The following is a 17,707-nucleotide window of genomic DNA, read 5'->3' as shown; positions in this document are numbered from 1 at the left end:
AGACCCTTCTGTCTTCAAAGCCACTGGTTGTGTCTTTCTCGCATTACATCACTCTGGCACTGACTCTTCTTCATCTTCCACATTTCAGAACCCTTGTGTCTACACTGGGATACTGTAGTCACTGGATACACCCACATAATCCAAGATAATTTCCTTAATTCGAAGGTAGCCATTTTACCACTGTAATTTCATCTGCTATCCTAAATTCCCTTTGTCACAAAAGTGAATGTTCACATGTTCTGGGAATTAGGACATGGACATCTTTGGGGAGCCATTATTCTGTCTACAACACCTGAATTCCAGATTGGCAAGTCAGCTCAGTGGGATTCTGGAAGTCATTCCTAGGGGTGCACCTAGAGCCCATTTTCTAGCCCTTTCAATAATTTTGTAAGCATCCAGTCTCCTGACCATGTGTACATTTCTTACCCTCTATGGGCTGCCATTTCTCTATCTGTAAAATGGGGTGATGATGACATAGTCATTAAGTAGCAGTGGAGAGCCAGAGGATACTAATTTATTTCCCAAACCCAAGGCAGGCATGCTGTGGGGACTGAGCAGCTGCTAGTCAAGAGTGCCTCAAGGTGGTAGCATGGCAAGGGCAGTGAGGAGTCCCTGGAGTGTCTGGAGCCTATGGTAAGGGTGGAGGATATTGAACATCTACTATGTGTTGGGCATCATGCTGAGCTTTTTTCACAATAGTTAAATTATTTAACTTCATCTGTGATGAGTGAACTGTTCTATTCTGTGCTGTACAATATGGTAGCCACCAGCACATATGTGGCTATTGAGCCCTTGCAGTGGGAGTGGTGTGACTGAAGAACTAAATGATCAATCTTACCTAATTTCAGTTAGTGTTCATTTAAATTTAAAGGCTAAGGCGACTAGATGCTACCATGTGAGACAGCACAACTCTTATAGGTTACATTGTCCAGGGTCTTAACTTAGCACGTGACAGAATTAGGGCCATAATGAGAGAGGGGTTTGGAGTTAGGCAGTCCTGGCCATGTGGCCACTTCTCCCTGATCTCAGCCCCAGCCTTAAACATTTCCACTCCCTCTGCTGTTCGACCACTGGCTAACACGACCCCTGTAAGCCTTCTGTGTAACCCTCCCGCAGCCGTCCCCCTGGAGTTGGGGTCTGTTCCAGTTAGGGAGCTGGCAGGAGATGAGGGTGTGAAGGGTGGCAGAAGCGCCCAGGCTAGACACAGGCTCTGGATGCTAGTACTGAGACACATGGCAACACCTTTGCATTACATGAGCTGTGGCCCAGTCCTAGAGCCTGCTTTCCCAGGTGCTGCCGCATGTCACTTGTCAGTTCAGAGTCACTGGTGTTTGCTCTCTTGGGGTCTCCTTCTCCACGGTGCCCACGTAATCACCTTTCTTGGCACAGGGAAGAGTAGGTGGTGTCATAGGGGTGGAGGCTGGCAGGGCAGTGCAGTGGGGACTTGTGGCACTAGAGACATCAGAGTCTCCAGGCTTCTCATTTTCGAGCCCCTGCCTGTGCCCCATGGGTGGCTTGTCAGAGCTGAGGAGCCATGCGTGATGTGGTTGGTGAGCATAGGGATCCTGGCAGAGGCCAGCCAAACATTTGCCCAGGTAGAGGTTTCAAGCCTATGGTTTAGGGGATGTGCCTGAACTAATCCTGTTATTAGCTGGATTATCTCTTCACACTGAGAACCAGCTCCTGTGGGTCCCAGGTGAAACGCTCAGTCAGGAGCCAGAGTGACACGCCTCACCCAGAGCATGTACTCAGTGTCAGTAAGCCTGCCGCCTGAGTGGCACCCAGACAGGCTTCTGCTCCTGCTTCAGCCACTAGTTGCTCCACTCGTTCATTCATCCATCAAACAGTTCCTGGTGCTAGCTGGGCACCAGGCCTGGAGCTGGATGCTTGAGACCCAAAAGTGAACTACACCAGATAGAGTCTTGTGGACTTCAGTTTAGAAAGAGAGACAGAGACAAGTGGAAGACTGAAAAATGGTAAAAGAGAGGTAGGCACAGAGAGATGGGACACTCAGGATGAGAGGCTGAGATGGGGCTGGAGAGGTAGACAGGGATCAGCAAGTGTAGAGGCCCCAAGGGTCCCACTAAGGTCATTCCAGAGGTGATGGAGTCCCTGGCACATTTGAGGAAAGGAGCATGTGATCAGATGTCAGGTGAGGGTGCAGACTAGTGTCAGGGTGAGACCACTGAGGAGGCGGGCTGTTCATTCATTTGTTAATTTCTTATTCAGCCAATATTTGAGTTTCTGTTATCTGCCAGGCCCTATTCTAGGAGCTAATGCTACATCACCAAACATATAGATAGCCATCCCTATCCTCAGGGAACTTATATTCTAGGAGAAAGAATGGTTGAAGGGAGAGATGGAGAGACTGGGGTTGGGGAGGGAAGAGAGGAGGAGAAGGAGGAAAAGGAGAAGAGAGAATGAGCATACACAACTATAATAAATAAGTGGATGATGTAGTATGCTAGAATGTAAGAAAGGCTACGGAAAACAGTAGGCCTAGAGGTTTAGGAAATGCTGGGGGTATACAGGGTATGTCCTGTCCCATGAGAAGGTGAGATTTGAGCAAAGACTTAGAGGTAGATGTTATTTGTGTAGACAGGGGCAGGAGCAAGGTCTTTCTGGATCATGAGAAGGGCAAAAGAAACCATAAAGCAAGAATGTGTCCAGTGTGTTTCAGGAACAGCAGGGGAGGCCAGTATGCTCAGAGTGACGCAGTCACGGAGGAGAGGCACAGACAGGGCGGAGAGGTGAAGGGTGCGGATCACAGAACTCCCAGGGGGTTTGTGGATAGTGTTCAGGGGATCTCTGAATGGGATTCAGATTCCCACTGGATGGAAAAAAATCACATCTTTATTTTTAATTTTCATTGGACTTTAAGTGAAATTTAGTACACCTTTTGATTGTCAATGTAGGCAAAAAGAAAAAAAAAAAAACCTAACAGAAAGCAAAACACAGAAAACTCCCCCCGAAGTATAGAGACACTTGTGACTTTGTCAACAACAGAAACTATAGTTTTGTTTTTTTTTAAATTTTGGTTTTGTTTATTATGGTAGAATACACATAACATAAGATTGCCGTTTTAACTATTTTAAAGTGCACAATTCAGTGGCTCTAAGTACGTTCACAATGTTACACCCCCATCACCATTATCTAGTTCCAGGAACTTGTCACCACCCCAAATGGAAAACCTCTTTTCTTTTCTGTTCTGTTCTGTTCTGTTCCGTTCCGTTCCGTTCCGTTCTTCCATTCCATTCCATTCCATTCCATTCCATTCCATTCCATTCCATTCCATTCCATTCCATTCCATTCTATTCTATTCTATTCTATTCTATTCTATTCTATTCTATTCTTCTTTTTTTAAAAAATTATACTTTAAGTTCTGGGATACATGTGCAAAGTATGCAGGTTTCTTACATAGGTATACACATGCCATGGTGGTTTGCTGCACCCATCAACCCCTCATCTACATTAGGTATTTCTCCTAATGCTATCCTTCCCCTAGCCCCCGACCCCCGACAGGCCCCGGTGTCTGATGTTCCCCTCCCTGTGTCCATGTGTTATCATCGTTCAACTCTCACTTATGAGTGAGAACATGTGGTGTTTGGTTTTCTGTTCCTGTGTTAGTTTGCTGGTTTCCAGCTTCATCCATGTCTCTGCAAAGGACATGAACTCATCCCTTTTTTATGGCTGTATAGTATTCTATGGTGTATATGTGCCACATTTTCTTTATCCAGTCTATCATTGATGGGCATTTGGGTTGGTTCCAAGTCTTTGCTATTGTGAATAGTGCTGCAATAAACATACTCTGCATGTGTCTTTATAATAGCATGATTTATAATCCTTTGGGTATATACCCAAGTAATGGGATTGTGCTGGATCAAATGGTATTTCTGGCTCTAGATCCTTGAGGAATTGCCACACTGTCTTCCACAATGGTTGAAGTAATTTACACTCCCACCAACAGTGTAAAAGCGTTCCTATTTCTCCACATCCTCTTCAGCATCTGTTGTTTCCTGACTTTTTAATGATCCCCATTTTAACTGGTGTGAGATGGTATCTCATTGTGGTTTTGATTTACATTTCTCTAATGACCAGTGATGAGTTTTTTTTTCATATGTTTGTTGGCCGTATAAATGTCTTCTTTTGAGAAGTGTTGGTTCATATCCTTCGCCCACTTTTTGATGGGATTGTTTGTTTTTTTAATGTAAATTTAAGTTCCTTGTAGATTCTGGATATTAGCCCTTTGTCAGATGGATACACTGCAAAATTTTTCTAGAAGAAAACCTATGCAATATATGATTTGCTAACTATTTCAGATATCTTGAAATATTTTTGCTTATCATTACTTTGAAATTACAGTACCCATGAGATCTTACTATTTAATGCATGTGCATAGCAATATCACAAAAAACCACTATTTCAGTGTAACTGGTTTCATTTTAATGCTATGTAATCTTTATGCATCTAAAACATTTATCTGAGACAAGGTCCATAGGCTTCCCCAGACTGCTAGGGGTGTCCATGGCTCAAAGATAGTGAAGAACCTTTGATGCAGAATCTGCTAACCCACCTTAGGAACTTGGACTTTGAGGGAAATGAGGAGCTGTTGCAGGATTTTGAGCACAGGAATGAGGTCTGACTTAGGCTTTAAAAATTTTTTTAGACAGAGTCTTGCTCTGTCACCAGGCTAGAGTGCAGTGACCTGATCTTGGCTCACTGCAACCTCCACCTTCCGAGTTCAAGTGATTCACCTGCCTCAGCCTCCTGAGTAGCTGGGACTACAGGCATGTACCACCATGCCCAGCTAATTTTTTTTGTATTTTTAGTAGAAATGGGGTTTTACCATGTTGGCCAGGATGGTCTCGATCTCTTGACCTCGTTATCCACCCACCTCGGCCTCCCACAGTGCTGGGATTACAGGCGTGAGCCACTGCACCTGGCCTCTGACTTAGGTTTTTAAAGCATGGCTCTGGCTGTTCTATTGCACCAAGACAGGTGGGGACCGGGGAGGAGGCTGTTACGATGAGCCAGGTCAGAGATGGGGGTGGCTCAGCCTAGGGTGGCAGCAGTGGAGGGTAGGAGGATGTGAGTGCTGGATGAATTTTGGAAAGAGAGCCATAGGAATTGTTGCTCGGTTGCATGTGGGGTGTGAGGGGCATTGAGAATGACTGGCTGCAGTGGTCTGGCTGCCCCAAAAGATGGAGCCCTGCTCAAGAAGGTTTCCCAGAGGGTTTGACATTTGAGCTAGACTTAGGTGATGATTGGCTGTCTGTGTTGTGAGTTCTGCAGGGTATGTGCCTCATCTTCCCACCCTGGCAGCTTGCCTATGACCCACCATAGGTCCTCATAATGTATCAGTCTAATGCTGGAGAGGGTGGAGGCTCCATGGGGTTCTTGGGTTTCTAGCTTGAATGCTAGGATGGATGGCTTTGCAGTGACAGAGGTCCTGCTACTTAGTGAAGAACAATGGGCAGAGACATTTGGTGATATTTAAACTCCAGGCTTCAGCCTAGGCTGAATGTGAAAAGGAAGCTTTCTTTAGCTTCTCAGTTCTCTGTTTAGCTAGGATGACTGACTGATGGCAGTGGTTTTAATAACTCAGTAAACCAGGGCTACTCCATGCAGGATGAATTTGGTTGAGATGTAAATATTTTATATCAGAGTATTAACTGCTTATTAAAAGTGTATTGAGATTTATATGTTATATGGATATAATTATAGACATCACAGAGGGGTCATCTGCTTGTTGGAAACATCTCTGACAGAGCTGTTAATCCGGAAATGTGTGTCCAGCAGTCAGCTGGCCTTTAGGTAGAACATTTTCCCTGTCTTAGTAAGCAGAAATTAAACACAGGCATAAATGCTGCTGAAAAATGCAGCTCTATTTTCTGCACCCACCACATCACGTGGAACTACCAAACCTTGATGCGGCTACCCTGAGATAGAAGAGGCTGTTCTGTGGCTTTGAGGACTTCACAGCTCGTTGTGACGGGGGCACCCAGGGAAAAGCTGGGGCTGCTTGGCTCTTCCAGTGGGAGCAGGCTGACAGTCCAGGTATGGGGGAGGAAGGATCCTGCCACTGAACTCTACACCCAGGGCTCGGGGTGTGTTGACCCATTCTTCTTGCAGCTTGGAGAAAGTTACCACACTGTCTGGGGGCAGTTTGGAACCTGATGCAGGTAAGTGGGCAATAGCTGGGCATCTAGAACTTTCTCTGTATGAAAAATTCAGTCTGTACAAAATTTGGGGCAGGTGATCTATGGGAAAACATATATCTGTTGAATGATAAAAGGGTGTTGAATTTAGGGGGCAGCTTAGAGTACATCCAACCATCCAAACTGCTGAGTTCCAGGCACCGTTGCTAGGCACTGGGGATACAGCAGGGAGTGAAAGAAAAATCCCTTCCTTCATGGAGCTTATATCCTAGGGGTGAGGGGGCAGGGGGAGTCAAGTAACAGATAATGTGGGAGGATGGCTTGAACCCAGGGGTTTGAGGCTGCAGTGAGCTGTGATTGTGCCACTGCATTCCAGCTCGGGTGGCAGAGTGAGACCCTGTCTCAAAACCCCGAAACAAACAAAAACAGACAAATACATAATGTGTCCAGAGATGAGGCTGCACGTAAGAGTAGTTTTGTCTACCAAATCTAAGTGATTTCTATATTTTTTTGGGTTAAAATTTTTTTTTGTTTGGTTTAAATGCACACGTAGACACATGTCTGTGTGTCACAACGGTCATATGCTGGCTTTCTGGGGAATGGGCAGTCCTGGCTCTGGAGAGCTCACCAGCTTCCTTCTGCTGTTCTGCATGGAAATCTTTGCATAATGTTTTATTGTGTTCCATATTCCCCATTTTGGAAGGCAAGAAAGATTGCGATGTGCTTTTGTGGCACGTTCAGGTCCCCATGCCTGTTCTGGGCTGTGATCCAGGGCTACCCTCTGAGGGTGAGGCGTACGGTTTGTCCTGTACTAAATGGTCCCAGGGGCTATACTTCCGTAGTCCTTGGGTCTGCTTTTTACAGTTTCCTCTGTCCTCCCTGTTGGCAGGCTGTCCCTCCCAACTCGAACTCTCTCATCCTTTCTTCATATCCAGATACTTCCAGCACGCACAGGGAAACAAGTCAAACATTGGCTGGTGTCTTCAAAGAGAAAGCTAGTTAGCAAATCGAAAAACATCTTCATCATTTTTGCCTTCATGTTCCACGCCTTGTTTGTGAGCAGTCTTAGACCGTGGACAGAGGCACGTCCATGTACAGTGCCGAGGGACCTTCCCCTGGTCACAGCAGCTGTGGAAATGGCGCAACAGGTGGCTCTTCCAGGGGACGCTTCTGGAATGGAGCTGGGGGAACAGGAGATGCTGTGGAGTTGAACGGGAGGAGTGATGGTCCCAGTCCAGTAGAAAGGGCATGTTTCTGCTGCAAAGCAACCCTTCAGCATCTCGGTCTGCACCCTGCCCTGTCCAGGACAGTCACTGCTAGTCACATGAGGCTTTTGAGTACTGAAAATATGACTAATGGTACTGAGAAAGTTTTTAAATTTAAATTTAATTTGAAAACCAGTTACAGCCTGTCAACAGGAAGGAGTGAAAAACTATAAAAAGGCAGACCTAAGATTCAAGGTAGTGGGAAACTTTTAAGTATGTTTGGAACAACTTGGGTATGTCAATTTACTTTTACAACTGTAAATTTTATGAGTCCTAGATACTCATCAAGTATTTGAGGAAAATCTAGCATCTGCATTGAGACATACTGTAAGGATAAAGTACACACCAGAGTTGGAAGGCATGGTATGGGAAAATGTAAAGTATCTAAATAATTTAAAAATACGTATTACATATTGAAATAATATTTGGAGATACTGGATTACATATTAAAGTTAACCTGTTTCTGTTTGCTTTTTAAAACGTGGCTTCTATAAAACTTAAAATCGCATATGTGACTTGCGTTGTATTTCTATTGGACAGTGCACATCTAGAGCCTTCTCTGACTCTTGTTCAGGTTTGAGGCTGTTACATAATTTTATGTGGTTGAGCTTGCTATTTATTGGACACATACACGTGCCAGACTCTGTGCTAAGACCTTAACATGTTTTTAATCCTCCCAAGAGCCCTATGAGCTGGGTACTATGACCCCCATTTTAAATACAAGGTTGCTGAACCTCAGAGAGGTGAAGTAACTTACTCAAGGTCACACAGCTAATAGCAGAGCTGGGAACCTAGAATTAGACAGGTCTAGGTTAAAGCCTTCCTCCCAACCATGATACCACATTGCCTCACTGCAACCCCATGAGTTAAATTCCCATCTTGGGACTCCAAATCCCAGAGCAGGGATGTGGTTAACAAGTGGCCATGAGGACCACAAGCATCCGTGGGGGACCATGCCATTGGGTTTGCTGTGCATGCGCCTATAGTTCTCTTTGGAGGGAGTCACTTTGAGAGGAGGTGAGCCCTGGGGATAACTGGGGAACATCGCCACCCTGCTTTGACGGGTGAGAGGGCATCTGGGGGCACAGTATCTGTTTCCAGCTGTGGCCTTGTTCCATTTTGTGGCAAAGTGTTTTCACCATCGTGAACTGGTAGTGCCAACAGAATTGTCATCTCCACTTCGTAGATGAGCAAGCTGAACCTCAGACAAAGTGAGGTCCTTGAACTTACAACTAGAACTGGAACTAGAACCTAGGGTCTGGTTCCAAATTCAGAGTTCTTCCTACCGATTAAACCGGGCTCCAGAGGTCAGATGAAAGGTATAATAGGGCTTGTGTGCTTTGGAGGAGAGTCCCAGAACGTCACTTTCATGGTGCCAGAAATGTTTCCACGAGGACACACTTTCTTCTGGGTAGGTTGACCTTTGAGTGAGAGGGTTTCTGAGGTCTTCTGACGGGGTGAAGGGAAATGGCAATGCAGTCAGGTGGGCCCCTGGTTGGGTGACAGGTGGGTGAGGCAGGACTGCTCAGATGGGAAAGGATACAGTGGTGGAGTGGGCCACTTTCAGATCCATGGTTTAAAAAAAATTACTTTCAATGACACATGTTTTCTACATATTTATGGGGTACATTGGGATGTTTTGATACATGTACACATTGTATAATGATCAAATCAGGATAATTAGCATATCTATCACCTCAATCATTTATCATTTCTTTGTGTTGGAAATGTACACAATCCTCTCTTCTATCTATTTGAGATATGTAATGCCTTGTTGTTGACTATAGTCACTCTACTGTGCAATAGGATGCCAGAACCTCTTCCTTTCTAATTGTAACTTTGTACCCGTTGACCATCCTTTCCGCATCCTTTCTCCGGCTTCCCTCCCCAGACTGTGGTAAACATTGTTCTACTCTCTTCTCTGTGAGATCAACTCTTTCGGATTCTGCATATGAGAGAGATCATGTAGTATTTGCCTTTCCGTGTCTGGTTTATTTCACTTAACATTGAGTCTTCCAGGTTCATCCATGTTGTCACAGATGATAGGATTTCAGTCTTTTGAATGTCTGGCTCGTATTCCACTGTGTGTATATACCACATTTTCTATATCCATTTATTTATTGTTGGATACTTAGGTTGATTCTGTACGTTGGTTACTGAGAATAGTGCTGCAATCAACGTGTGAGTGCAGATACCTCTTTGACATACTGATTTCTTTTCCTTCAGATATGTACCCAGCAGTGGGATTGCTGGGTCATATGGTAGTTCTGGTTTTTATTTTTGAGGAACTTTCATACTGTTGTCCATAGTGACTGTACTAATTTATATTTTGACCAACAGTGTGTTAGGGTTCCCTTTCCTCCATCTCTTTGCTGACACTTGTTGTCTTTTGTCTTTTTGATAGTAGCCATTCTAATTTGAGTGAGGTGGTATCTCATCATTGCTTTGATTTGACAAATTAATGATTCTCTGATGATTAACGATGTTGAGCATTTTGTCACATACCTGTTAGCTATTTTGTATGTCTTTTGAGAAATGTCTATTAACACATTTCTTTTGCCCATTTTTAAATTGGGTTATTTGTTTTGCTTTATTGAGTTGAGTTCCTTATATAGTCTGGTTATTAACCCTTGTTAGATGTATAGTTTGCAAATATTTTCTTCCATTGTGTAGACTGTCTCTTTGCTCTGCTGTCTGTTTTTGCTATGTAGAAGTTTTTTAGTTTGACGTAATCACATTTGTTTATTTTTGCTTTTGTTGCATGTGCTCTTGAGGTTTTATTGAAAAAAAAAATCCTTGCCCAGTCCAACATCATGAAGTATTTCTCCTAATGTTTCCTTCCAGTAGTTTCATAGTTTTGGGTCTTACATTTAAGTCTTTAATCCATTTTGGGATGATTTTTGTATATGAGATAAGGACCTAATTTCATTCTGCACGTGGATGACCAGTTGTCCCAGCACCATTAATTGAAGAGACTGTCCTTTCCCCGTTGTGTGTTCTTCGCACTTTTGTCAAAAATCATTTGGCTATAGATGCATGGATTTCTGGGCTCTTGATTGTGTTCCATTGGTCTGTGTGTTTTTATGCCAATATTATGCTGTTTTGGTGGCTATAGCTTTGTTGTACATTTTAAAGTCAGGTAGTGTGATGCCTGCAGCTCTCTGCCCACTGACCCCACCTCACGATTGCTTTGGTTATCCAGGATCTTTTGTGGTTCAGATCCATGTTTAGCTTTCACTCTACCATCACTGACACTGAAAATGTCTTTCCTAAGGGCCGCTGATCTTCTCCTGAAGTCTCAGAACAGATGGCTGCCAAGTAGGACGTCCTTGGAGAAGGCAGTTTCTGGGCTTGCCTGGGTCTTGTCTCTCTGTTCAAGTGTCTTTTGGAGCCCTGGGCTGTGTCCTGGGACTCCCACTTACTACCTATGAAGGGCAGTTGTTTTACCTTTCTGAACTTCAGTTTACACATCTGTAAAATGGGACTTTACCTTGCTGAGTGAGGATTATTAGCACAGAGCATGTGAAATGCATGACATCCAGCCTGGCAACTGGTGGTGCAGTGAACACTGGGGCTCAGTTGCATGTAGACACCTGAGAGTTCTTTGGGATCCTCCTTGTCTTTCCGTTGGAAGCTGTTGGCCCAGGAGAAAGGGCAGAGCAGCAGCTGCAGCAGCTGTGAGGGGGGCACACACATGGGCGAGAGGATGCACCTTCTGCTCAAGCATACTCCTGGGCTCTTCCAGGAAGGGTCTTTGGATGCCCGGTGACCATGGAGAAGGGGGAAAAGAGGGAGGCAGAGGCTCTGCAAAGCTGTGTTCAGCACCAGCCCGGCAGAGACAATGATCAGCATCCCTGCCTCCCCATGCAAGGCTGCCTGAGGGTTCAAGGAAGCAGGCTTGGGGCAGCTCCAAGCCTCAAGGGCTGGTTCTGGAGCCTTTTCTGGCAGAGCTGACCAGGTTCTCTACCTTGAAGGCAGGTTGGCTGGAATAACGAAGATCTCCATAGTTGCTTTTTGGGCAGAGTGTTTACACAATCCAAAATTTGTAATCTCTTCTGGGAGACATGATTGCCCTTAGGGACTTCTAGTAGACCAAAAGAAAAAAAAGAAAAAAACAAAAAAAACAAAAAAAAAAAGAAAGAAAAAGAAATCCCCATTGCTCCTATTTGGATGGATGCTTTCAAGGAAAATGGCTGGTCTAGCAAGGCAGCCCCTTGAGAAACTAATTGTGCATCAAGGTGGTACCAGGCAGGCATTTTCCTGGTTGGGGGAGGGGGCCTCTCCCCTTGATCTCAGCGGGAACCATGTCTGAATCCTTTGGATTTTTGCAGCTCTGCCCTTCTCTTTCTAGCGTACTTCTCTTCCTAGTGGTGCCAAATTTTATGAAACTAAAGCACCCAAACTGAGCATATCATTTGTACCCAGAGAAAATTCACAGTTCTTTTTGTGCTTTCCAGTGAAGCTGCACCCAGCAACCAAGCAGAAAGGGCCCCTTCCCTCTGCCCTGGGTCCCAGTCACAGCGGGAGGATGGTGGTCAGACCAAGAGCTCACAGTCTGGGCCCTTGTCCTTTAAGCAGCTGGCCTCTCTGACTGGCCTGGATTTGTTAAGCACAGGCAGCTCCTTGCCGCCCCCGATGGTCACCAGGTGATAAGTGATTGCCCAGCCCTTCCTCCTTTGAGCTGAGCGTTGTGTCTCTTCTTCCTGGGAGCAGTTTCACACTGTCAGTTCCTAGGGATTAGGTGCGTGTTTGGGCTGGATGAACTCATGAATGAAAATATTTTGCTTTGTTCTTTCAGCAGTGGAGACCTGCACAGTGGGCCCCTCTTTTCTCTCTCCTGTCTCCCCCAGCACCACCTACTCGGGTCCATCCTAATGACATCAGCCAAGGCCTCTACAGCAGCCCCCAAGCTGCCTCTGGATAGTTTGGACAAGGCCTCTGTGCTGTGATGGAACCAGGTGACCTGCAGCCTCCAGGCCAGGTGAGTGCTTTCTTGATATTTTCTTCCTGGTTCATGCTATATTCTTCAGCACACAATGGCAGAGGGGCAGCTCCAGCCTCTTCTGTGTTATGAGCAAGGGAGGGGTTGGGGAGAGGAATTGGCCCTGTGTTTATGTGCTTCACCCAGCTTTGATTCCAGTGCCATGGACTTCCTGAAGGTCCTGGGGGTGTGGGTCATGAGGCCAGGGAAGTATGTTGGAAGTATGGGCTCATGGAAGAGGCAGGAGGATCAGAGTTCAAATCTTAGCTCTGCCTCCTTTTAGTTGTGTGAACTTGGGAAAATCATGCCCAATTTACAGGTGAGGACCTGGAGTCCCACATCTTCCTTGCCAAACTGCTCTGAGGCCTGTTAGTGTGTCTGGTGCCAAACATTGTGCCTGGCATGGAGTTGGCATTATGTCACACCGTCCTTTTCCTGCCTTGTTTATGAGCTTGGCTGGACCAGCAGCCTGGGCCAACACCTACCCTGTGCTCCATCCCCATACACTGAGAATGAGGAAGACCCAAAGGGGTGCTTATGGGGCCTCAGTGTGATGGATGAAGTCATCAGCTCCTAAGAGAATTAGCACTACAATTGATAGGTCGATGACGTTGCTGGCTGGCTAGTTCACAGCCATGGCTAGTTCCTACCATCGCGTGGCTCTGGTGCTCACTGGGAGCTTGAGGTCGGTGGCTGCTCTCCAGAGGGCAGCTGTCTTACTACCACCTCCTGCAGGGAATTTCTGGGTACTGCCTGTAGAGGACATAGGCTGGTGGTACTAGGAATCTATTCTGGAGTGCAATGGATTATATTGCTTAGTTGTAATAGGTTCAGTTGAGGATTAAAACAAGCCTTGGGCTGATGGCTGGTGACTTGGCTTGGCTGGGTGGGTGAGTGGAAGTGTACGCATACACCTAGGTATATGTCTCAGTGCCAACTCCTGTGTATGTATGTTGCGAGGTCGGGGTGGGGTGGGGGCTGGGATTATCATTAGGGTTTTCCCATCTTGACATCTAACCAGTGGCTTTATCAATGGACAATTGTTTTAAAAGTGTTATTCTGCACAAGTACTATATATTAATATTAGAAAAACTGGAAAAAGTAGAGGTAACCACTGTCAACATTTTGAAGTTTTTTCCCCTATAAATACATGTGTTACTTTTTTCTTACAAAATAGTATGATCCAGTTTTTTAAACTTGTTCTCTTTGCTTAATAATATATCATGGTGGCCTTTTACCCTGACACCATCATTTGTGATGGTTGCGTGGTAGGAATGATGGCCTGTGGTATGAATGTACTATAGTTTTCAAAACCACACTCCTATATTTGGATATACAGGTTATTTCTGGGTGTTAGCCTTCACAACTACATTGTGACTAACATCCTTGTTCCAGCATTTTGGTGTACTTTTTTCTAAAAGAAAAGTTTGGAAGTTGAATTTTGGGGTTATGTGTCTTTTTTTTTTTTTTGAGTTGGGGTCTTACTCTATCACCCAGGCTGGAGTACAGTGGTGCGATCTTGGCTAACTGCAATCTCTGCCTCCTGGGTTCAAACGATTCTCCTGCCTCAGCCTCCCGAGTAGCTGGGATTACAGGCACGCACTACCATGCCCAGCTAATTTTTTGGTATTTTTAGTAGAGACGGGGTTTCACTATATTGTCCACGCTGGTCTCAAACTCCTGACCTTGTGATCACCCCACCTCGGCCTCCCAAAGTGCTGGGATTACAGGCGTGAGCCACCATGACCGGCCTGCGTGTCTGTGTTTTTAAAGCTTCTGATACTTTTAGCTAAATTGCCTTCCAAAAAGTTAGTACTGAGCTAAGTCAAAGGAAAACAATTCATTTCCCCTTCTGCATATGTTCCCTGGGGCTGCCTTAAGTTTCTAAAGGAACAGGGGAGGGGACCAATGTGTCAAAAAGCCCCTCAGGTCCCTGCAAGATCTCTGAGATGCTGAATCCATATTACACATGAGGGATTGAGGCCCAGAGAGGTACAGGTCCAAGTGTATCTGCCTGAGGAGGGCCTGGGAGCCATGGCCTGGCTGAGCCGAAGGCATCACAGGGTGTGATGGAGCCAGCTGCCTGCCCTGGGCCCAGTGACCTGGGAGGCAAAGGAAAGGCCTTGGGCTGGTGGTGAGAAGAGCCAGGCAGGAGGGTGGGAGAGCTCTGGACCTTCAGTCCCTGCTGGGCTTCTTCCTTAGGGACAGGGAGTCAGGGCTGTCTGGGTAGGGTGCATGCCAGGGCGGGGAAGTCCATTTAGGGGTTCTAGTGAGTTCCGGCCTCTCAACCCAGCCCTTCTCCAGCTCCATCCTTCCCCTGTCCTGCCTACCAGGCTCTGGAGTGCATCATGGAGGCAGGGATGGGCTGGCATACATTGGGTTCTCCTTAGAGGCTTGAGCGAGTGCCAAGCCCAGGGGAAGGTGGGGCTGGTGCCCAGAGGGACAACAGTGTAGTTGGGTGATGGGATGGAGCCCTTCAGTCCAGAGGTTAGGGAATGGTGTCTGAGAAAGTGTGGGCTGTGGGAATCCTTGTTTCGGGTGGTCCTTATCAAGCACTAACCATGGGCCAGAGCCTGGCCCAGGAGCTGGGGATACACAGCCTAGGTGAAGAGGACACACCAGTCTCTGCCCTTAGGTGGTCCCAGTCCCTTGGGGATGACTGACTGGGATAGGCAGTGGTGACTGATGACTGCACTGAGGCTGTGGGCATGCGGAGGAGGGCAGCTTGGGGAAGGCTTCCAGGAGGAAGGTACATCCGACTTGAGACCTGAAGAAGCAGGGAATGGGGGGTGTCGGGGGAAAGGCATGTGGTCACGGCAGAAGGGAGAGCATAGAGAAAGGCCTGGATGTCAGCAACAGGCTGACGAGTGGCCTCTAGCAGGCCTGGTTCACTTCCCAGGGAAGGCCGGCTCTGTGAGGGTGCACAGGAGGTGGACTGCCCAGGAGGGAGCCCCCCAGGGCACCAGGCAGGGCAGCGTTGAGGAAGTTGCAGTGTTGGCCCACCCATGGGTGCTGCTGGTGGCATCATGGAGCTTCTCTCCACAGGCCAGGCATGGCAGGTAGGGCAGGATCCATGGGAGGTGGTGAGTGGTGGTTGGGGGAGCCTCACCGCCCTTCTCTTTACTCTGAAACATACAATCTCGATTCCCTCTGAAATGCATCCCTCAGAAGGCTGGGAAGACCATTTCTCTTGGTTCAGAAGCTCCATGTTCTGTACCTCCATCCTCCAGTAGGGTCTGAGAGCCTCAGGTGAGAGCGAGCCCAAGGCATCCTTGCTATCTGGGGAGACTTCATCTTGGGGAAGGAAGGCAGGTCCCTGCCCGGTGCTGCTTCTGTCACCGCGACCAGCCTGCTTTTCTCACCATCACCAGCTTCCTCCCCTGTACCTCTGGAAGGATGTCCCAACTTCTCACCCAGGCAGGCAGGCCGTGTGGAGTCGGCCTAATGGCCCACATCTCAGCCTGCACAGCCACTACATCCACGTGTCCCACCATCTGCCCTCCTCCCCAGGAGACACTGGTGCTCCCACGCCTCCACACCTGTGCTTATCTTATTTCCTCTACACAGGTCCCTGTCTCTTTTATTTAAGTCCTGCTCATCCTCCCAGATGGCCATAGATCACCACCTCTGAGAAGCCTCCCTAGCTTTCCTAGCCCTCTTAGGCCGAGTGCAACTCTCGTGGCTCAGGGCACCACCCTTGGTCCTGGTGGTTGTCACTACCCCATACCCTCCCTTGTGTTGGTGCTGGTTCTGCCGGCATAGGACTGCTGGATGAGGGGCTTCTCCAGCTGGCCCATCCTTCCTGTGTGTGTCCCCATGAGGCTGGCACCCTGGCACTCTGTAGGGGTTCAGGACCCCATTTGCTGAGGTGAGGCTGCATTTCCTCAAGAAGTGGCAGGAGTCACCCAGTGGGCACCTCTTCACCCCCATGTTCTAGAGTAAAGCAATGATGCCACACAGTGATGCCATTTTCTGAGCATGACATGGTTAGCAGCACAGACTCAGAAGACAGCAGATCTGGAGGGAGGCCTGGCTCTGGCTCTGACTGGCTGTGTAACCTCAGGCAAGTCATTTAGCCTTTCTGAACCTCGGTTTTCTCATCTGTTTAAATGGAGACAAAAATCTGCCTTACAGGAGTGTTGAGAGCATGGACAAAGACAAGGGTGTGTCATCCTCCCAGCCCCAGGGCCCCACATGCCCCAGTCTCTGCACACTCAGGCAGCCAGAAGTAATTAGAAGACTTTATTGTCTTCTGAAAGAAGATTGAAGGTTGGGCGTCCCTGTCCTGTGCCCCAGCAGCACTCTTGAGCCCTGGCCAGTGCAGGTGTTGGCCACCCACGGCCTTAGGGTCTCTCCCCACATCCAGCTTTTCCTTTTCTCTTCTCATGCCACCTGCCCAGCACTTGATTATATGGGTGGACCCTGCCTCTCAACTCAGCCCTTCTCCAGCTCCATCCTCCCCTGTCCTGCCTACCAGGCTCTTGAGTGCATCACAGAGGCAGGGATGGGCCAGCATCAAGTTCTCATTCGAGTGGGTGCGGGGAGGGAAGGATACTTGCACATGGGTGGATGAGTTCAGTCTTAGATGCGCAAGGCCCCAGACCATCACGAATGCTTGCTGGGAATTCAGTAAGCGTTTATGGGCTACCTACTGTACGTCAGGCACCATGCGAGGTTTCAATTCCCAAGAAACTCTGTGAGGCAGGTGGTGGTAGCTTCATTTTACAAATACGAAAATTAAAGCTCAGAGCACACACGTTGACTGAGGTTGCACAACTGGTTCGAACATTTGTCACCCCCATGCATGGTTACTGTCAGCTAGGTGCTGGGCTGTGTTGGGGAGCTCTATGGGGAGAGAGAGCGCCCTTTGGAGACCCGAGTCTGTCCCTGGGTCTGGCAGGAAGACGATTTGGATGATGAGAGAACAGACTGGAGGCAGGTGACAGGCAGATCCTAAATGTACAGGATTAAATATTTACGTTAGGTAAAGTTGAGGGTTAAGTGCCTCAGAGGCAGGCAAAGGGAGAGTGGAGGGAACTGCTGCTGGGCTTACCTGAAGAGCTTATAGAGGAGGCTGCAGGAGAAGGGACATCTCTGGGGGCTCAGAGGAGCCAGCAGGGGACTGGGGTGGATGCCGGAGTCAGGCTGGTCTCCTGTGAGATGTGTGCAAGTGTGTGGTGGCCCAGGAATGTGGGAGCCACATACTTTTGTATAATTAGCTCGGCTCCTCTGCAGTGGTGGCAATTAGCTGCAGGCGGGAGACAGGACTTCCTGTGGCCAAGGCCACTGCTGCACCTGGGGCC

At 47.5% G+C, this 17,707-nt stretch overlaps 1 long non-coding RNA gene across 5 annotated transcripts in view; it reads left to right on the top strand.

Annotated features, from left to right (window-relative positions):
* The window catches only part of PITX1-AS1 (PITX1 antisense RNA 1), a 233,434-nt gene that overhangs the window by 50,813 nt on the left and 164,914 nt on the right, over positions 1-17,707 (top strand). For 4 of the 5 annotated variants that reach the window (XR_011624664.1, XR_011624666.1, XR_011624665.1 and 1 more), the window contains exon 1: positions 11,992-12,404. This is a non-coding gene — a long non-coding RNA (PITX1 antisense RNA 1). Of the gene's footprint in view, positions 1-11,991; positions 12,405-17,707 lie in introns of those variants that run through there. The other variant, XR_011624663.1, reaches the window with a different exon arrangement.

The sequence above is a fragment of the Macaca nemestrina genome, chromosome 6, assembly GCF_043159975.1.
Source record: "Macaca nemestrina isolate mMacNem1 chromosome 6, mMacNem.hap1, whole genome shotgun sequence".
Taxonomy (NCBI): domain Eukaryota; kingdom Metazoa; phylum Chordata; class Mammalia; order Primates; family Cercopithecidae; genus Macaca; species Macaca nemestrina.
The sequence above is the reverse complement of the archived record's forward strand: the minus strand, read 5'-3'. Positions and strand labels throughout refer to the sequence as shown.